This window comes from Leptosomus discolor, chromosome 10, assembly GCF_034619465.1.
Source record: "Leptosomus discolor isolate bLepDis1 chromosome 10, bLepDis1.hap2, whole genome shotgun sequence".
Classification (NCBI taxonomy): Eukaryota; Metazoa; Chordata; class Aves; order Leptosomiformes; family Leptosomidae; genus Leptosomus; species Leptosomus discolor.
In genome coordinates, this window is record NC_141400.1 from 13,341,587 (window position 1) to 13,364,851 (window position 23,265).

Genomic DNA, 23,265 nt, shown 5'->3' on the forward strand with positions numbered 1-23,265 from the left:
TGATCTAGTTAAGATGTCCCTGCTCATGCAGGGGGGTTGGACTAGATGACCTTTAAAGGTCCCTTCTAACCCAAACCATTGTATGATTCCAAAACTTGAAGTACAGCATCCACTCTAGAATAAGAAGCAAGGAGACAGCAGTTCTGGTAATCAAAACGGTGAGCAATCTTTGGCCAAATATTGCAAATTCTTTCCCTCTGCTTGTATTCTGCAAGAGGTGACAAGATACAAACTGTTCATAAAGCAGCTCATGACAGTATGCAGATACTTGGAGACGTAGCAGAGTAAAGAATGATTATGCTTGTATATAAATAAATGCACACATGCACATATACTCACGTATTTTGAGTTTCAACAGAGAATGAGGGGGAAGTTTTAAAAAGCAAATTGATAGGAACATTAAGCTACGCTGGGATTATGTAGAATGTGTGAGGCAGAGGGAAGGAAAAAAGATGTGATGGCCTGAGAAATAAATGCGTGTTTGTATGTCAGTAATCATGCCTGACCTTTGCCAGAGAACTCAATATGATAGAGGCCTATCTGTGAGGATATTTACTCCAAGGACCATGAAAAGGCCATTGTGCAAAAATTCTAGGCTCAGATTTATCTACAGAGATATACCCGAGGGCCTTTCAATCTCAGCATCTCTGCTTCAGTTATTGTCAGGATGTCACAAAGGGTAAAAAGCCATTTAATTGGGAAATCCCTTTATCACTGTAGCTATTACATCTCAATTTCTGAGAGGATTCCTTGTGCTTTCCCATACCTAACCAGTTTCTTGGAGTCTGAGCTAGTGGTTTTTTCCTGTGTTTTCAACAGCAGCCATGAGGGCTGCAAAAGTTGATGAAACTATTTGCACTTGGTCTGTTGTCCTCTTCCAAATATTTAACTAATTCAGCAGCTGGTAAGGCTTAGCCCTCACTGCAGTGTCAGAGAGGGCTGCTACTGCTTCCAAATCTCTGCGTGAGCCAAAGACTCATGCTAAGGATGACTGTAAAAATATATAGAAGAGAGAAACAAATATCCTGTCCCTCCCTCTACAGAGTGAAGAGTCAACATAAAATTTGATTCTTGGCACCATCTTTTTATCCTATAACCTTACAATTACAGTCTTGGATTACTTGTGAGCCCAGTGATCCCAGCAGCATCCACCAGCACTATACTGCAGAAATCTTTCCTGCAGAAGTGGAAGAATGGAATACCATTCCTCTTGCAATATTTGTTTCTACATTGTAGAAAACCGAGTGGCTCGTTGTGCGACTCCCTCTCTAAGCGAGCAAACGTACCCTAGTTTGGCAGCAACAGGACCTTTTTTCATTAGTAGGACACAGGGAAAAACTTGTCTCATTCGTATCCTTTGGAGTGAAATTTCATCACTACTGTGATTAATGTTAACATAATTTCTGCCCTAAATTCATTCTCTCAGGCTAAAAACACCCTCCTTGATTTCCTGATATTGTCTGATGAGAATCACAAAGGGAGCAAGGGCAAGGAAAGAAAAAGAGAGAGACACTTTGTGTCATGTGTTCAAACTTACTTTTTGGGTGAAGTAGCTGTCAGGAAGGTGAGAGCACTGTTCCCTTCTAAAATGTGAGGGACTTTACTAGCCCACTTTTCTGCCAAAATGATGACAAAAATTTATGTGGATGCTTCTCAAAGTGTAGCTCAGTTTTCATGTAATCCCTCACTCAGAGGTATACTTACAATTATAGTTTAACTCTATGAAATCACTAACTGGTAATTAAAAAAAAGCTTATTTGATTTTGTCTTTTTTCCAAGTGCCTGTGTGGGTTATTGTCATTGTTCAGCCATGTCCTGCCTTTTCAGTTTCTGCGGGTTAGGGCCATACTGAGGATGGAATAAACTCTCCCTCCACTACAGCAGGAAATATGCAAAGTGAAAATTTAAATCCCTTTCCCACAAAACCTCTTTTCAAATACAAAGATGACCTAATAAAAGGCTTAGAGTTTTGTAACCCCCTGCCTTACATAAGATCAGCACGAGAGAAATCAACACAGAGCATTCACTCTCAATTGTGTGTGAAAACATATACGTATATTTAAGCAGAGTGATATTTAAGTAACAAATAATGTATTGTTACAGTGGGGTTAGATGTGAATTCTGCAGCAACAGCTCCTATCTGAAAAGGCCAGAGGTTAAGTGTTTCTCAACACGCTGCTCTAGCAAGCGAGCATCTGCCCCCTTGTACGAAGCAGCACTGCGCTGCACTCGCATTAGCACTGCTGAGCCAAGCCTCTTCCTTTCACCCCTTCAGCTATTTATCATCATCATAGAAAATTGGGAGCAGCTTAGCACGGTGTTACAGAAGTCTCCATCCCTACTGCCACACAGAGGTTAAACCGATCTCCCTGCAACGCAACAGCAAAGCCAGTGCATTTCTTTTCACCTAAATCACCCAGGTAACTATCAGGCTTTAAAGGAGTACTGGTGGGGGAATGTGTGAGTTTGCAGGGGATGCTGCTGGGACCATGGTCTGGAACGGTCCCAGAGTTTTATGGGTTTATCATCCTAACACATGAACTTCCTCCTTTTCACTTACATGTTTTTATTATTCTACAGCTGGAACTCCACAGCAAATCTCTCAAAGGTTAACAGGCCTGTCCAGAAAGTGCAAGAAACAGCCCAGTTACAGTCCATGAATTTTAATGCTCTACATTATAACAACGTGCTATTTTTACACCAGATAGCAGTCCACAATCAGCACTATTTCAGTAACTGTGTAAGATATGACAGAAGATAAGGAAAGGTGCAATAAAATTGTAAGACAACCTGCCTGCAAACAAGAATAGAAGACCACCATAAAGATGGAATGGGAGAGAGAGAGGAAACAAAAACTGTGGAGATTCAGAGAAACTCCAGCAAGGGCACCTCCATCTGCTAGCCTTGCAAACGAAGTAAATATTGTTGTGCTACAGCAGGTCGGCACACATTTCAGACAGATGGTGATCCCCATGTGAAATTAGTCAATCTTTCTTTGATAGGTTTCAGAAAGCCCTGCTGCTGTCTTCCTAAGAGAAATGACACCTTTATGCTGCAAGTTACAGGTTGTTGCAGGCAAAAGGACAGAAATACACCCACACACTTTCCTCATCCGCTGTACACTCAAGCTGGCCGTGTATTTTGCAACAAGGAATGCTTTCAGGCACTGAGACATCTCTGATACATGCTGTCTAAACCAACCTGGTTTAGAAGCTATTAAAAAAAAACCCCAAAAAACAAAAAAAAACCCGGCTACCAGAATACATGTGTTGCATCTCTTCATTCACTGCAATGCAGAGAGCAGCAGATCTTTAAGCCTCACACATCTCAGTAAAGGATTTCTAAGCACCTCATGATGAAAATTGTCACTGGGCCAAAATCACGTCCCCATCGATTCTTTGGTTGTGCACCGAACCCTGAACTTGCTTCAGCACTGGGGGAAAGGCATTTGCCACACTAGTCATACAAAGGTTGAGTAATCCTTGACTCTTGCCAAGGAGCAGACAACCACGTCAGCCTATGCAATATCATATTAACATAAGGAAAAACTTTTTCACTGTGAGGATGATGGAACACTGGAACAAGTTGCCCAGAGAGGTTGTGAAGTGTGCTTCTCTGGAGACATTCAAAACCCACCTGGATGCATTCCTATGCGATCTACTCTAGGTGATCCTGCTCTGGCAAGGCGGTTGGACTAGATGATCTTTTGAGGTCCCTTCCAATCCCTAACATTCTGTGATTCTGTGATATTGGCTCAGCCTTGGTTGGGATCAGCAGCTGCGCTGCGCTGCTGAAGGTGCAACCGGAGGCTCCTGGGTCAGTGGGTGCACCCAGCAGGCTGCAGCCTCCACGCAAGCAAAGCGCTTGAGCACAAGACACGCTTTAAGTACTTTCCAATATAGATGCTTACATAAGCATTTGACATAAATCAAGTTACATGCAATTCTATCCACAGACAACTGGAGTAATCCATGAATAAAATATTTCAATAAAAAACTGCTTCAGTGACTTCTTTAAATGAGCACGAGAAGCCCATCAGCCTTACACTTTCTCCATCTTTTTATCTGCTTTCAGGACTAAGCCAGGTTGCCCATTTGATCTCCTTCCAACTTAAAGCTGTGAGAGTAAGGGACAAACTAGCTAGCTGGAGGACACAGCACGAGGTGTGAACAGTCAGTCCAGGCATGAAGACTGGGACCATGCTCGGAGACTAAGGGCTGGCAGGTTTGCACCATGATAATGCCTCTTACATCAGGGCTTAGTTTAGCCTTGTCTGTCCTAAATTATTTGCATTTCTATATAAAGACAAACCCAAGGGTTCTTTAAATACAAAATTTGTCACAATTATGGGCTGGCATTTCTTTATAATTATCTTAAATGCTTCACTCTCAAGGAAACATGGTTGAAAATGCAAGAAAATTATGCTGATCATTTGCTCATAATTAGATAGATTGAATAAAACCTGGTGCTTAGCATGCTTTGCATCTGTATACTCTTTATACAAAATTAATCTCAAAGATATCTCTATCATTTTTTAGTCCTTTGCTATCAAGCACATCTGATCTGGCAAAGATGGTCTTCATAAACAGATACCTCTTGAAGACTATTTAAAATCATTACTTTGCCCACAAAACAGTTCCCTAGCACTCCGGTTTTTCCTTCTGCTACTGTTATGCAAAGCTTGGAGAATTATGGGTTTTGGCTTGTTCTAAAAAAACAATTATGGAACTGGTGACTTTTGTTGGAAGCCTGGTTATTTATCAAGAAAATAAGAACTCTTGTTTCCACAGTAGGAAGAATGTGGGGGGGAAAAAAAGTAGCAATCTTGTGGCCAACAAGATTTCAACCGGCATTTAACCAAAATGTTTTCTCAAAATGTTAGCCGCTTCTTGAAGCTAAAAGCAAGGGTGAATATGTACATCTCAGCACAAAAATTATCTTACCTAGGGAGCACTGATGAAGTTAAATCTACTGGTAGACTTAACACTCTATTGACATAGTCTACCTGTGCAAGAAACTTCCATTTCCTAGTCCAGATAAAGAAAATCCCTAAAAGGTGATAAATAATTACCTGTTTTCCTATGCAAAATGTCCCTTGGGTCATGGAAGTCCTATTAATTTTCCTGCACAAAATTAGCTAAAAATGCTTATGTGTACTAAAAAAGACAGAAGATACTTATGGAGATCTTTCCTGCTGTCTCTCCATATCAGTCCAATATGACTTCAACCCCATATATAAGCACCTCTATTTATTACTCCGAGTATCCAATCTTCTTTTCTCTCTGAGAAATTTTTCTTCTTCCTTCAGAGTACCATCCCTGTTTCCAAGCCTGAAGAACATGAAATAAATATGGTACTGCATATAAACAATGCACAGTAAAACAGAGCTTCTAAATTCAGAATTAGCCAAAGGTATCAAGTTTGTTTTCTTTCTTGGTGATTGATGCCCTCTAGAAAAAACAATATTATGTGGCAAAAGGAGATGGAAAAAAGGCATGTTGAATGACATAAGCATTTAGTCAAAACATAAATGAAACAGTGAGAAAAAAAAAATGTTTTAAAACTGCTTGGCCTGAATAAGGCAGCATTATTATCTGTAAAATGGATGAAAAATAAAACCCCTCCAATAAGAAAAGGACAGAAGAAATTTGTTATACGCTAATGCCATCTATCAGAGATCAGTGGAAGCAGCAGTAAAAAAAACTCAAATGAAACAGCAAATACAACAAAGATTAAGTAAGAATTTGCTCACAGTCCCAAGTCTTTTTTTTTTTTTTTTTTTTTTTTTTTTTTTTAAGCAAAAATACAAATACAAAATCTTATTCTGTTTTTCCTTTTTTCTCAGAGCAAGAATTTCAGGGCATCCATGAATGTAAATATTTATCATTTGTTCTAACTGGCAAGGTTATGGCAAGGTTTAATTCCGCTTCCAACACAACTTTGAGGCACCACGTATATCTACACAACTTTGAACTATTATCATTTATAGAATCATAGAATGGGTTGGGTTGGAAGTGACTTTAAAGACCACCCAGTTCCAGCCCCCCTGCCGTGGGCAGGGACACCTTCCACTAGACCAGGTTGCTCCAAGCCCCATCCAACCCGGCCTTGAACACTGCCAGGGAGGGGGCAGCCACAGCTTCTCTGGGCAGCCTGTGCCAGTGCCTCACCACCCTTGTAGTGAAGAACCTCTTCCTAATAACTAATCTAAATCTCCCCTCTTTCAGCTTAAAACCATTACCCTTGTCCTATCCCCACCCTCCCTGATCAAGAGTCCCTCCCCACCTTTCCTGCAGGCCCCCTCTAAGTACTGGAAGATGACTAGAAGGTCTCCCCAGAGCCTTCTCTTCTCCAGGGTCACACCCGCAACTCTCTCAGCCTGTCCTGACAGAGGGAGGTGCTCCAGCCCCCTGATCATCTTCATGACCCTCCTCTGGACCCTCTCAAGCAGGTCCGTGTCTTTCTTGCGCTGGGGGCCCCAGAGCTGGACGCAGCACTCCAGAGCGGAGTAGAGGGGGAGAATCCCCTCCCTCGACCTGCTGGCCATGCTGCTTTTGATGCAGCCCAGGATGCGATTGCCTTTCTGGGCTGTGAGTGCACATTGCTGGCTCATATTCAGTTTTTCATCCACCAGCACCCCCAAATCCTTCTCCGCAGGACTACTCCCAAACCACTCACTCCCCAGCCTGTGTCTGTGCTTGGGATTGCCCCAGCCCAGGAGCAGGACCTTGCACTTGGCCTTGTTGAACTGCATGAGGTTTGCACAGGCCCACCTCCCCAGTCCGTCAAGGTTTCTCTGGATGTTCTCCCTTCCCTCCCCCACGTTGACTGTACCACACAGCTTGGTGTCATCAGCAAACTTGCTAAGGGTGTACTCAATGCCACTGTCCATGTCACTGGTGAAGATGTTAAACAGAACCAGTCCCAATGCTGAGGAATGCCACTTGTCACTAGTCTCCACTCAGACATCAAGCTGTTGACCTCCTTCTCCTGCAAGCTGCCAGTCTCTTATACAAGGAAAAAAACAACTTACTTTGTGTCATATTCCACATTGTCTCGGGGCCTTTTCAATCTGCCTTGTCTAAGGGTGAGTCCAAGCTCAGTGAGTTTTGCAAGTGGCTATACTGTCAACTTAATCACAGCACTTATCTGTATGTGGAGACCAGTTTCCAAGGATTTTCTGATAACTGTACAGGGATTGCCACTTTCCTTGTTGTCCCAGATTTATAGCTGGCCCTCAAGGGACTGTGCCAAACCTTAACAATGCAATCACTTTTCTAGAAGAAAGATTTCCACCACCACTGAAGATGAGTTCCTCAAGTTGTTTTCTCCTAGAGCTCCTCCCTTCTGTCTTCTCAGCCATGCCTTTTGTGCTAAGACAGAAAGCTGAAACAAATGAGCCCCAAAGGCAGCATCACTTTCAAGAGTGTTTCTCTGTTATTTTAGAGAACCAAGAACATCTGTGCATTCTTATCTTTGGGAGATTGCGTGTGGGATAGAAAACTTTTACTGAATTCTGTGACACTAAGACAGACAACTTGTATGGCCAGTGATGCTTTAACTTCTTTCTCTGTGCCCTTTTCCTGGCAGTCCACCTTTGTTGGCAAGTCCAAGGCAGTCAGGCTGCAAGTCACCCTCTGCCTTAGTCTTGCAATTACAAAGAATGTTGCAGCTAGACCATTACTTTGGCTAAACCTTCTACAACTGTTGATCCCACCCTCATCTCGTGTCTACCTACAGATCATTCCTTATCTCCTACCAGGAAAATTCTAGACAGGGTCTGATGGTCTGGATTCTTTCCTGCAATTACCAGCTCTCGTCCCAGGGTTCATTTCCTCATGCAAAGTTTATAGCCTCTTGGAAAACTATTTTAAGTCTACTGGTGAAAGCTTCAGCTCATGTTTTGGGACTTGCTTTGTGTAGATTTTGATGGATTCTCAATCATGCATCCTTCATATGGAAGCAGAAAACTATGAAATCAGTGGGACTTCACATGCATGACATTCTATTTGTGCTGTAGCCTGGGCAGAACACAGGCCAAAACACACAAAAAACTGTTGGTATAATTTTACAGCAGAAGTCTATAAGCAGCACAGGACCCTAAAACACACATAACTGAGACAAGCAACGGTGGCCATGACCCTGTCTTTAGCCTACATACTTTTCAAAACACGAAGCTAAATTGTCTTTTGTATCCTTCAACTTTTCTTTTGGATGTCCACCAGAAATAAATAGCAGATGCCTGTTCAAGTCTCAAGACAGTGAGAAATAGATGCAGCTACAAAATCTGCCACTGCTGTGCCATGGACGTGGTCTCCATCTGCTGATGCAGACATGCGTATGCACAGAAAATTGGAGGCGAACAAAGCAGTATTTGAAACCAGCAGAGCATGATGTGGACCTGAACCATTCTGAGAGACCAGAGAACACTTCCATTTCTAAAGGAACATCATCTATCTATGTGTCTGTTATTTCAGATACAACCACATTTCTTCCAGTACCTAAACTTACCCAAAACTAACAAAATATATTAACTTTTAGTCCCTAATATCTCTTTAGGAAAATATTCCAGAAACTCTGACAGTTAGAAAGAATCTAATTTTCTGTATAAAAATATTTACATCAACAACACATCTTTGCATCATCTTTCCCTTTTTTTTTCCTCAAAAAAATCCCATTGCTTTAAGAAGTATTTACACATACCAACTAACAAAGGCACTATCCAGAAATTCTGACAGTATTTGTCTCTTTCTGATCCATAAGGACAGAAACAAGAGCTATTTAGCTGCCACACTTCGTCTGTCTTTACAATGGAAAGGTTCAAATGATGAAGCTGTACTGAATAGCCACTGATTAAGACATTGCAGCAGTGCTAGGAGTTGTTGTTGATTCAAGGTGAGAGGAACTGTGCTGAGCTGGAGTTAGTTGGCAGTGCACAAAGAAGAATTTCCATGTTGTCAAAAATCTTCTGCTGTGTCTGATTCTGGCATTATGTCCTACTGGCTTGTTAAGAAAAAACAAGCCCTCATCACACTCCTCTGGTGCTTCCTTTGCTCCTTGGATGAATATTCTGCAAGTGCAAATAAAACGTTCAACAGCAGCAATTTATTTTCTGTCTCTTACAAAAAGGATTGCAGGCTTTCGTATCGGGAAGCAAGTGTGTTACAGCAAAGTATCCCTGCCAGGTCTGAGTTCCCCTCCTTTCTTCTGTCCTTTGTTTTCGGTGAGACAAGGGCCGTAAGGCACTACAAGGGCCATATTAATGTGATACTGGTTCTCCGTCCCTCTACTATAAATGCCTGCATGATGCTAGCAGGATGTAGCCACTCATGAAATTTAGTCATGAAGATCAAACCCATGTTCCTGAACTGGAGAGAGAGGATGCATAGGCAGTCCTAAACCGGGCAGAAAATCAATATTGGGGAGGAATATCTCATTATTATTGCAATAAAAGCCTAGTGTTTAAATAGCCCATGTCAGAAGAGCTGAGGCATGCCATCACAAAACTTTTATTTCCTATCCGTTGGGCTTTTAAGCTTTCAGCTCTCCAGAGTAACAGTTATGCCTGAGACTGCAAACTTTCTTTCTTCTCTGCCTCCAGAATTGCAAACACACAGTACAACCATGCTTAAGCCTGTTGGCTCTCCTCTCTCTTACAGAACAACATTGACTGCCTCTGTTTTGCCTGTCTTTACTTTCCCAGGATGCTGGCAGCACATGGGTTAATGAGACAATTATTTGAACAAAAAATATTTCCACTAAATCAGCAGATAGCAAAAGGGAAAATGCACTAGAGTAATTTTTTCTGCACACAATTTCATTACGCTTTTGGCTTTGAGCCATTATAAGGTAAATCACCCAAGTCATGTTGCACAGACAGTTCTGAAAGGACAGTTATTTAAATCACTTCGTAAGCTACACTCTTGTTTTGAATGGAGAATCGTGCTTATTTTGTATGTCCCTTTATGCCCATTTAAAAATTTTGAAAAGGAGTGCTGCAGTCAAAGCTAGAGCTGTAATTTGGCTGCAAGCAGCACATCATGGCACTGGCCTCAGCCTTGTCCCCATAGCTCTCCTTTCCCTCCTGCACCAGACCTGACAGCCACATCCCAGCAAATGGACATAAACCCCTTCTCCTATTCTCTGTTGGCAACAAACCTTGGAGTAAGACTCACTAAAGAAGTGATGATTACTTGTGTTACCTTGACCTGGGCTAACCTGCTGAGCTGGCGATGTTCACTACCTTCTCCCCAGCCTCTGGTATTCACTGACCAGTCACTGGCTCATGGTTCCTCAGCAAACATGGAAAACTGCAAAGACATCCTGCTTTCACCACTGGGAAGACTCTCCTGGGATGAAACTCCCAGAGTAAAGAAACAGCAACTACTGGCAAAAAGATTATAGTTTTGACAGTCTTTTCATTCTTTTTCTCCCCCACAACACCAGCATGATCAAGAGGAGACAGAGCAAGAACACCGATGTAATAGCAGAACATCACAAAGAAGATGGGGGATGAAGAAAAGGCAAATACCATAGTGCTGCAGGTGGCCTTGAAAGCACCAGCTTGACCCTGCACAAACTGTCTTCCAGCCATTTTTAATGGCTTCTAACTTCACACAGTGTCATTAATGTGCAATATTTTTATTTTTACAGCTCACAGCTTTCAACTTAATGTGTTCATTGTTACTTTTTTTCCCACCCCAGAAGTCACTGAAAGTGCCTTTACCTTCGTGATTTAGTCTTGCGATTTACTGAAATACTGAGCATCAGTTATAAAAACCACATATAAAAGCCAAACACACTTAAGAATCTTTGAGTTAGTGCAATAAAAGCATCCTCACGTGCATTCCAGCAGATAGGAATCCCAATTAATGCCTTACACAGAAACACTTCATGCTTAACCCTCAGATTTGGAGTGGGAGCCCAGTGTTTGCTGAAAGTAGCTGAAAGTTTAGACATTTCATTTCTGACTGTTCAAAACAGAACGAAGGCTGTTTGCTTCCCCTCTCCATCCATCTACCAACTCACTTGGGCTAGGTTCAGCACAGCAAGCCGCTGCTGCAGGAGACAGAATCCTCACCAGTTTCTAAACTAGTTGTCAGACATTTCCAGCTGCTTTTCAATGCACGTTCCACTGTCAATCAAAATCAAAGGGTATAATTAAGCAGGCAACAGCTAAGCAATGTCTGTCATCTACCCAAGAACCCAATGAACAGATTAATTTACTAGTGAAATAGAGTAAGATGAGTTCCTCTAAAAAAACCCAAACCCTGGCACAATCAAGGCACCATCAATTTTTTTCCTATCTAGCAGCAGGTTAAATACGGTATTTTTCTGCAACACAGAGTTTCAAAAGTTGCCAAGAACTCAAAGCTTTCTGTATTATCCCACACTAATATTTGCGATCTCAGTTCACCCTGCAAATTCAGCTCATGAAGTCATCAATATGTCATTCAGCCTCATGACCAGGATAACAGCATTTTCTACCAAGCAAGTTCTGGTTTGGTGTCCCATGAAAATGGCATTTGCCACCTTGCACTGGGAACCCACCAGCACCAGTCATGCCAGACACAGAGAAGTGCTGCATCCCACTACCAGCATCAGCTTCTAGAGCCAAGAAACAGAACTGCCCCAAAGAAATGTCCTAGAAAGATTAAATCAGCTTCAGGTCCCTCATACTCTCTCAGTGCCCTCCTGTCCCTCCAGCACACTCCCAGTGTGCACCTTCGCATAGACTTGCAGAAACATCTTGGGGATCACAGATCTCTCCAGGGCACCCACTGTGCTGCCTTACAACTATTCAAAAATAGCATCAGATATCAGAAGGATGATGGGATGACATACAAATTATTGTAGGAATGACAGAATCTGCCCCAAGCTGTGGTAGGCTCCTGAGACCTTCTAAATACCTCACTGTACCTGACATTTCTTTGTGCATTATCTGGTATCTTCACTTTGCATCATTGAACTTTAATTATTTTAACAACTTGCATGGTGTTTTTTAAATAATAATTTATTTAATCAACAGGTTTTTCACTGTGATGTTCGGCTGCAGCAAGAGATTGCACTAAGATAATGAAAAGTATTGGAGCAGCTGAAAACTTAATTAAAACACGTAAAAATTAATTATACTGCTCATCATTGATTTTGTCTGAAAAAGCTGATATTGCAAATAGGAAATCAAAAGCAAGGAGGTCATGTAGAGAGTAGTTGATGTGAAAGTGATATATTACAGAAAAAATACGTTCATACTAAGAGGAACCGTTCACTCCAAGTCCATGATCCAGCACTGAGCTGAATTCCATCCCACATCGCAAAAATTGCCAACCAAGCATCAATAAGGATGCTGATTAAGGTGAAGCCAGAAGAACAGAGTACATATAATACAACTATTATGTAGACAATTGTATGTGAGATTAGAATGACACGATTAATAAAGTCAGCCTTTTCAGGATCATTTTGTGCAAAAAAATGAGTTAGCAGTGTAAACATGAAATGTCATTCCTCAGGCTTTACAGAAATGTCCAAGTTAGGTGCCTGGGTTTGGACTATGCCATTTGGTGTTGCAAACAGGGACTATAACACCCCTTAACAGCCACAACTAAATAGGACCCTGCTCACGCTTGCATTCAGCCCTCAGTGTTAGGGTGGCAAGGGGAGCAACTGGATGTTCTAACCCTTTCTGCTTTATCCTGGAAAAAATTGCGTACTATCCTCTAGCTTAAATAATAATTCTCTCTCCCTCCTGTCCATTCCTGAGCTTGTTTATAAAGCATAATTATACCCTATTTCGACATGGAATCAGTAGAACCAGTTAATGTATCCTTTTAGTAAAATACCACAGTATAGAAAGGCCAACATGGCAGTGGCATAAATTTTACCAAGAGCTCTACCATAGACTCCTTTGGGCAAGTCGACTAACTTCTCCGAGCCTAAAGTACAGAATGAAGGAAATACTGTTTTACCAAAAGTCAGCAGAAAGATTATCTAATACTATCTAATATTTATAAAGCATTTTCAGATCCTCAAGTAAAGATCATAGAAATGTAAAGAAGCACTGACCCAGATAAGGGTTAAGAGCAAAATCTTCTTCCAGTGACAGCTCTCAAATGACCTTGTAATGTTAGGATTTATTTTCAACGCAAAGGAATTTCTGTCAGGTCTAGGAGCCATATTTTGCTCTAACTGCGGATGACTTGCTATCAACAGGAAAACAAGTTTAGTCGCTGATCCAAATGTCAAGAGCTGCCAAATCAGCTCTTTGATGAAATGTCAGGAATACTAACATGGTTTCAGGTCTGCACTGATTTAACATTGCACAGCCAAAACGGAATCTGGTCACATTGTTTTTTTTCCCCCAGGAAAATAACAAGTAACCAGAAATATATACATTATACTTTCTTTGAAGTGAAGGTGAACAAGCTAAAAAAAACACTTAAACTCATAAATACTTCCACTTCTGTGTTTTAAAGGAGTCTGATCTCCACATGCTGCAACTTCAGGAGTACAAATACCCCATTTAATGAGACAACTGAAGCATTCAGGGATCTTTTCCACACCTGCCACTATGCCTTGCACAAGAAGATAGCCTGCAAAGGGGGTCTTCCAGGCATGAGGTTGCTCACAGAAATCAAAACACAATCTTTTACGTGACTGAATGTTGAAAGGACAGAAAGCACAAAGCAGGCACATTCAAAAATATGATTGTATCCTTTAAGACCATTTTCTTAGACAATAAAAAAACCTTCAAAACCCAAACAACTAATAGCTCTTGTTTAAACTAACGAAACTAATCCCAAAGGAATGTCTCTTTCCGTTAAAGTAACCAGATGTTTCCAAAGAAAACATTTAAAATGTCTGTTTGCTATTGTCAGTAAAACTCTGTAGGGAAAGGATGGCAATCAAACCCTTGTCATCACAAGAAAAGTGCTGAAGAATTTCAGTGTTTGGAGAACCTGTAGATGTCTAACATGCTGGGGAACTTGTAACTAATTCTGCCCCAGCAATTAAATACAATCTTAAACAAATCTGGGTAAGAACAATTTGCCATATTCCCAGTTTAACACTTGTACTCTTGCTCATCTCATTATCACACAGAAGATATAACTAAACAGAAACAAAACCATCTCATCTCCTAAGAAAGAAGTGTGCTCCACGTTCCCTTTCTGCATCCAACAATTGGTAAGGAAATACCTGTAAAGGAGCAGCACATGCAGCCAGCAGGGACCTTCCCCCATTGAACAGCAGAGTAGTTTGCTCCTGGGAAGCAGGGATGATATATCACATGGGAAGTGTGTTGATAAAAGCTGGCTGACTTGTGGCAAAAATACAACTCTCACAGCTGACACTACCACTCATAAGCTCTAGATGATACCCTGCAATAATCTATATGTGTTAGCCTGTATTGACACATACATGAGTGTTTCTAACACAAAGGAGCCTTTACGTGCAAAGTATAATTTCATCTCAAGCTTCAGCACATGCTTTAAGCTAATTACATATCCAGTACTACACACTGAGGAAGTCATATCATGGTACTTGAAAACCCAAATAATATCCCATTGCCGGCATGGCAATGATTCATTTTATAATTCAACCTGGACAGCACTTCCACAGGAGGGAATATAAAAGTATCTCCTGCCAAGAAAGCACTGCCAGGTCTTTTATAAATACCACAGAAGTTTCCCGAGCAGGTGGCCCATCAAACTCAAATAATTGATCCATGTCAGTTAGACCGGAAAGCTCAATAGTACAGCACATCATTACAGCAGTCAACATAAGAAGAAAGTCCTTGTGGTTTCCCCTGCAGCAAACAGTTGAAAGGAAACGGAAAAGCTCTGCTATCTTTTCAACTTTGTACATACTTCCCTTGAAGTCTTCAGGGGAATGGCAAATACTGATAACCCCTGCAACAGGCCCCTCCTCTAAGACTCGCCTGCTTTTCTGAAACATAAGAGTATTATAATATTCTCCTTTACTTTATTGGAAACAGTTCAATGTGGATAGAAAATAAAAGGGAGATCCTTGGCATGTCCAAGTGGTGCCATTAAATGGCCCAATTTCTGATGTAATGTGCAGTTTTAACATGCGACTTTCATCACAGCCAACAACAGCACACTTCTCTTGGCGGCACTGCCGTGATGGCTGTGACAGTGGCAGCTGTATCAAAGGGCAGCGATTCACCATCACAGGTAGATTTAGCAGTTGTAGGTAAAATCACTATTGCCTCAAACCTACCCACCGGAGGGGACGGACGTCCCAGCGGGGACATCTCAGTGGATGGGATCACCACTGTTCACAGCCTGACTCCTGCATACCAAGGGAATTGCTCCCAGTTACAGTGGTTCTCCCCAGTCATGCATAGACATGACTCTCTGGATCTTCTCCATCACTGCACTTTCTTGGGTCAACCATAGTCTGATTAAGTTGGCATCAAAGCCTTAAATTTCCAGCTCTACAGCTTCCAATGAACAAGTGAAGTCACTCACTAATGATGCATTAGGACTTAGAATAAGATAAAAGTAATGTTTGAATCATTGCAAGCACAGAAGAAAGCTCTAACAGCCGCAATCACTTAATGAATTATTTATTGAATTTGCACAGGAAGTCAGAGGAAATATAGCTATTAAAGCAGTGGCCCACAACCTGTACTTTGCCTGTAAGATCTCCCCTGCAGCCACGGGAAATCAAGAAGTTTCCCCCAAAACAGCAAGAAGGGCAAAGACTGACACTTGCCTATTCTATGTTGCTCCTTCCTATCATGCCTGTGGCACACAAAAGGCTGCAGACTGCTCCATTAAAGAGATATCACTATAAACTGTCATCTACAAAATGTATTTCCTTTTTTATGTTAAGCATCTCTGTTCTTAGGTTTGTTTTTTTTTTTGTTGGTTTTTTTTTTTTTTACTCATTTGGAAACTACATCAGTGATTATACATATAACACTTCCACAGATGCTTATACAAGTTGTTTCAAAACACTACAACCAGTGCAGCAAGCTAGCTAGGGCGGATGCTGCTTGCCAGGCAGGAGGAGGAAGTTTAGAGATACTTCTCCCTGCCAAATTTTGTGCCACCAAATACATACTATAGCATTGCCTGAGATATCTAGCTGAAAATTAGCTCTACATGTGCTGAAGCTAGCCTAGGGACTGCAGTATGAACAAGCCCTATGGCCCCCATATAGATCCTTTGCTGCTCACAGCCAGATCCCTACTGACAGGTATGGAAATTTAGGTACTCCTGAAAGCAAAGAGTGAGAGGATCCTCTCTTCCCATCTCCTCATTCACTCTACACATAAGGACTCAAGATACAGTCCCACAATGTGGCAGGTAAATGTGGAACTCTGCCACAGGCTTTTGAAAAACCTTTGGGTGTTAATTCCTAAGACCCTGCGGGCCACCTGCAATGTGAGTGTACCCTTTCCAACTCAGAAAGATACTAAAGATGACTTGGACACTGGACCACTCCTATCAATGGGAGCTTTATTAATTTCACTTTGGGCTTTTTTCCTCCCCCCAAATTTTAGGCAGTAAAGAACTAGGGAGCTCAGACCCAATTTACCAGTGGTCCCAGCAGCCGATCCCAGAGCAGCTCTCATCAGAAGTGGGGCAGAGCTCCAGGGGTTTAAATCACCTGCTGGAGAGTCCTGGTCTCTCTGCTACCTAAAGGGGAATTTTGGGTGCCTGTGCTCCCACCTAAACCCTCCAGCAAGATGTATAACATTAGATGAAATGACATCAAGCCTTTATTTTTCAGTTTCCGTCTCCATAAAATAGATATAATAATACTTACTTACTTTCAAAGAAAATTGTAAGGCTTAATTAGATAATTAACATGAAAGTGCCTTTAAAAAGGCTATGTACACACAAAGCACTACTGTATTATTAGTGTAGGCAGGCATGGGGAGCTCTTAGAGATTTTCTAGCAGGTTATTTGTTATTCTGGAAGAAGTCTTTAGCTGCATACAGCAGTAGTATAATTATTATCATCATCAGATTCACTTCCTAAAGTTATTTATGAGACACAGTATGAAAAAAAAAACCCAACCATCAAGTTAAGTAGCACTGAGCTGAGTTTCTGTTTTGTTGCATATGCTGATTAGGAATGTTGTTAAAACGTTGCTTTGCTGTAGTGAAAATGCTGGTGCCAGAAATATAGTTACATTTGTTACTAGAATCATCATTATTTGGATATAAGTGGCAGGTATCAGCTATTTCCACAGTTTTTTGTTTTTATCTGCATTTCTTCACAATGAGATTTTTTCTGGATCTACTGGAATATTACAAGAACACATGGAAACTTATGAACTTGAATTGTGCTGGGGCACAGCTGATTTTGACTATACCACGCACCCAGGCATTTCTCTCTTCTATGCATTGGATAAATATGGAATATATTAAAAAAAGAATCACTGATTTATGACTGTGAGCAGGGAAAACAGGGGTTTCCATGAGGCAATACCTATGCTATTCTACCTCCATTGAAAGATACAAATGACAATTACTCCAGCTCAATGGTAGTACTTGGTATGGGAATAAGCAGGCCAAATTTACTCACTTAGGTCATATAAATACTTCTGTGGTCCATAAAATTTCCCTCACAAGCCATGTGAGGAGAATTTCACCTTACAATCCTGTTTCTCTGGTTCTTTTTCAACCAGATGTCACGGTAAACTATACTATGATCAAGCTTACATGAGTTTCATACAACTACCCTCCTCAGATTTCTCTCGACTGACCCCTATATGAAGTAAAATCAGATATAGTCTTATTGGAGATACATCTGCAAAGCTCAGGACTGCACCCTGGAACATTGCATCAGCTATGTTTCTTCAGAAGTTTAAGGACAGTCAAACTGTTGGACCCAGCAAGGCTGCTTTTCAGTATCTAAGAATGAGGCGAAACCAACATTGCTTTTCCTTTTAAAAAAATTTCTCTAGAGAGTATTTTGCACTGTCTGTACTGTTATGGCATAAGGAATGAAGAGGTCAATTCTCCCCATCAGTGTACAGAGGCTTTCATGTTTACTTCCTATCAGCAAGAACAAGAATTAGCTGAACAAATTCTTTTCAGAGTGATGGAATAACAACATTGCCAGGAATTGCATTGACCACCTTATAGCTTCTAATAGTCCATATAAGTATTTTTTATTTTGAAAAAATCAATAAAGCAACACAGTCCCCAAAGAGAAAGTATCTATAAATCTCATTTTCAATAATAAATTTAATTTTTAAATCTGTTCATTTTGATCAGTCTCTGTGATTCTAGTACAAAACTGGGCAGAAAATGTGTTTCCACCTAACTCTAATTGAGTAGAAAACCTTCTATAAAAGAACAGGAAAGAAATCTAAACAACATCAAATATTTCTGTCATGGGAAAACATCAAGAGATCTTTTTTGCTGCTTGTACTGTATATATTTTACATGTAAATTAAGCTGAGTGGTTCCTCTTCATAGCTTCAAGCTGCTGCTAATGCTTCATAGATTTTTCAGGCAGACAAATATTGGTGAAAAGAGTTTTATAACCTTCATACTGAAGATTTATGGTTATACGTGAACTAGAAGTCTAATGCACTGACATGCAGCCTTGGCTCCATCTCATTACAGAGTAATTTGTACCCCTAGTTTAATTGCTGTTGTTTGAATGTAAATCATCCTCTCCTTTCATGCAGCTGTACCACATTCAATGTTAGGAGTGGAACAAACCAGATCCGCTGGAGTTTGCACGGCTTACACTAAAATTAGTGTTAGCTTACACTAAAACTGTTGTAACTTTGGAAGACAGTTCAAAAAACTCTGTTCCACTCCCTTTCCCAATGCAGATTGGCACTGCTTCTTCCTTCCCTGGCTCCACTTATAAAAATAATCTGTTTGCTGTTTTTAAACGCTTAGACACAATGCTTCGATTCAGCCCTTGTACTGCTCCTACTCGAACAACAGAGTACACCGGTACATGACATGAGGCGAATTGCAGTACCTCCAGCAGCTGGCAACTGTCACGTCAGCAATTCATTGAGATTTCCAAACAGTATCACGATAAATTAATGCTTGGGATGGAAATTGGCCAATGCAATTAGAACATGGTACTTACACTATGACATTTTCTATTAGCAAAAAATATATGCCAACACCGCGAGGTATCGTGCATACAAGAGACAATTAATGCAATGGACTGCCACTTACCGAAAACAATGGACTTCAGTACAAGCAGATGGCAAAATCCTACATTTTTCTTACCTGCTTTCAGCCTCAAATCCCTGGCTGACTACAAAAGCAAACTGTGTTGGTTTAATATATATTCTAATTAGCAAAATCACCATCCCAGTGGATACTTTCCAAGCTCATGAACTATTGAAAAGTTTAAATGGTTTTCAAAGGGGGTTAAACATGTTCTTAGAGGGCAGGTCCATGGTGGTCTAAACACAATTGCTGGCTCAGAAAGTCCTTGCAAACTACAAACTGTCAGAAACTAGGAGCATGTGGCCTGGGATGGATCACTTCATCCATCCTGTTTACTGCTTGTATGTCAGCTTCCACTACCAGTGACAGATAAAGAAAAAATGTTTTGTACTTTATCCAGACTGACGCGATGGTTCTTTTGCATTTCATAACCCAGAACCTCCAGGAATAACCCCTTCATGAGCAAAGCAAGTCAGTGGGTGCTCTATAGAGCCAAACAGCAGCTGGGATGGGGGACAGTGCTGCATGGCCAACCCAGCACATCTGCATCAAGTGTCTGAGGAAGGTACCTGCCTGTGAGACGTTTTGTTTGCACTGTCCTAATGGGAGAAGAGGGAGAAGACCCTTTACCCCAGACCTGTAAATCCATATCTGCTTTATGAGATGCATGCTTAAGGCTCATTAATGTGCCTAATGGCAAAGTTGTACTTAAGCACCTTACTGAATTTGCATGGATTTATTGAAGCAACACAATAATTTATGGAACTGAAGCCTAAAAGCCAGAGTTTCTCTTGTCTAACCCAAAGGCGTCATCTTTGTCTAGAAGCTGTAGAAGGCTTATCATCTTTTATAGCTCAGCCACCAGGGAAGGAAAAAGACACAATCTCATTGCATTATACCTGATAGGTGCACACAATTTCTTTCCTTGCAGCTTCAACCAAGTAATGACCTTCATCTGTGTTTGATACAGATAAGTTTGTGAAAAGCTATAATTATGGGGAAGACAAACTTTTTAACACCCAGCTACACTGTCTCTCTTCAGCTGGGATTTGTTTCCCTCTTGAGGCTTCTTGGTCCAGTTGCATTTCCCCATGGTTTTCTCCACACAAACCTCTCAAACACAGACTGGGCTTGCTGCATTTCCTCTGGAAGATGCTGCACTGGGATGGACCATGACACCAATGCAGTACAACCTCAAGGAATTTTTGCAGCACATGTGGATTGTACTGTGTTTGCTCCAAGATATCTTCAGAGAACAAAAATTTTTCAGCAAGGAGTTTTGGCAAGTCTATGGCCAAATTCTGAATGGGGGGGACACAGAAGCCTCAAAAAGCAAAAAGAAGAACAAGACTTTTTTGAAACATGGCTGCAATTTTGAGATGCTACTAAAGATGACTGCAGCCACTGGGCATTTTTCTGCAGCTCTCTTCCTCCTCAAACTGTGTTAAACGCCTGTTAACCCTGGGCATCCAGCCTCAGCTTTCCTGAACATAACGCACTAGTGACAAAAGCCAGGAAGGGTGACCTGGCCTGTTCCCTCTTTGGTTCAATACATGCTCTTTATGCAGTTTTGCCATTACATTCATACTGCACTATGAAGTTTACAAGTGACAGTCCTGGCATCTCCACCTGAGAGCATCTCCCAGCACTCTCAGCAGGATCAGGAGCAGAAACACGTCATGAAAATGCAGCACTTGGGGAGCCTCCCAGCTCAGACAAGGGCAGCTCCCTGCAGCACCATCAAGCATTTCTAACCTATACTTACAATTAGAAGATCGCTCATTTCAGATTTCTGCTGATAAAATTAAATTTGCTGGAGGAAGCTGGAAAAAAGGCCACCTGAACAGCTATAGTTAAACAGCTGACCTCAGACCACTGTTGTCTTTGTAGTTTTAAGTTCTCTTTTTAGGTAGGGAAGGGAAGGCTAGACATTTGCATTAAACTACATATTGCAAGACAGAAAAGAATAACAGATACCATCTGAGCTGGATCCTCAATTTAGGGTTCAATAGGGTAACACTGACTTGCCACCCAGTGAAGATCAAACCCATGGTTTTCTTAGTCTACTAGAGCTCAAACCATTAAAGGAGCAAATAGCCTTTTATCACAATAGCCTCTTTATAACTATACAAATTTATTTTAAATGGAATATGTATTTACTGTGCAATATATATATACACACACACTCCAAAAGCTGTTATGTGTGGAAATATATTTGAAACTCTTTGGATAACAATTAATTTCTTTAGCTCCAACATTTATCTCTTAAAAATGAATAATGCATTTGGAGGGTACTTTTTTTTTTTAAAAAGCAGGGTCAGTGCTGGGAATGGTGTGCTTTGTTTCCGACTAAGAGTAAGCAGCTGGGATTGCACCTGATCCATCCCCAGAGAGTAAATCACTGTTCTAATGTTAAATCCAGCAGATAGGAAGAGCAAAAAACCCAGCCAATTGCACATCACCTGCAGTGATGGCTCTCCTAAAACTTCCCAGTTAACTAGTACGTCCAGCTCGCCCAATGTTGTCCTACATTCGGTGTAGGCAGCACCTTAGGACGAGCTCAAAACCACAAGTTACTCTCCTCAGTTAGTCTCTAAAGCACCTACAACACATCAGAAGGTGACCCCGGACAGCTTTATCCTGCACAGTGCTTTTCCAATACCAACTACTTGTACTGAGCTGTTGGAGTTCACGCAAGATTCAACACAAGAGAAAGGTGAATGTCCAACGGTGGCATGTTGAGGTAGAAGAGAAGCAAAATAAAGTCATTCCACATGAGTTGGAGGTCCAGGGGGAGCTATGTGCTCAGAAATGCCAGTAGGGAATATGCAATGACAGTCTCTTTTCTTGGTTTTCTTGATTGCTTCCCTGAAGAACAGCTTCGCAGAGCACCACATTTGCCCCAGACCTCAACTCTGCCCAACGAAACTCCCCCTTCACCCTGCCAGAACAGTAATTTTGTTGACATCACTATTGTCACATGGGGGAATTCAGTAAATGAGGGCAGCCTAGAGAATGTTCCTTTCTTTCCCCTCTCCAGTTTGGTCAAAATCTTTCAAAGGAGCAAAATTCCCATCAGCCTTGCAGCCTGAGGACTAACAGCATTCACTACAACATCACCTCTTTCCTTGTGCACTTGGACAAGTGGGAAAGGAGAAGCAAATCCTATATGAGAACCACCCCAAACTGCCACCACCTCAAATTTAATGTAGAAAGAGCTGGGAGAAATTATGTGGGAATTTTTAAGTTTTTAACTATGGATTTTATCTTCCTTTCCAAAATCTCTGTGTTTCCTCTATGGTCTAAGCATCCATGCAAAGAACAGCCTGAGGGAAAGACAGAAGGCCAGTACTCCAGGAAAATGCTTCACCCTCATCTTTCCAGCATCAGCATTATCCCTTCAGTAGCATTTCCACCACTGGGTAAGTCATCCTGAGTACAATCAATGCTTAAAACATTTGAAAACAGGACTGTCACGGCACATGAAACGTACAGGATTTAGTGTCTGCAGAAGCACAAAAGCACTGTCTCCAGAACACTTAACATATTGACAAGCCATGTGAAAAAGGAACATTTTTCTCCAAGTTGCCAGTTATTTTGGTTCCTCTGAGGAAAGCATCTCAGTTGCAATATCACATACAGACGGGGCTTCCCACTGCCTTTGTAGCCCCAGATGCTGCAAGTCCTAGGTCTTCACTGCACTTTATACCAAAATAATCATACCAATTAATCTGAACTGTGGAAGGAAATTCAAACTGTAGGCAGGGAATTCTGTTAAATGCATTAGAAAAATTTTCCAAGGAAGGGTCTATACACAGCAAAGGATTTCACTTCCAAGCCTTTATTTTAATAATTTGGAAATAGTAAAACCCATCATACAACCAAGCGGCGCTCTCCTTAATTAACGAAGTCAATTCAGAATCAATAAAAGAGCAATTAATTTGTGGATGTTGCTGGCTCTGAATTACACTAATAGCCCCAAAGAGGTGACCCTGTGACCTCCAACACTTCTCCCAGGGTCCGAAGGTTTTCACACTCTGATCTATTATTTTATGACAGACACGCTGTTAGAAAATACACTGAT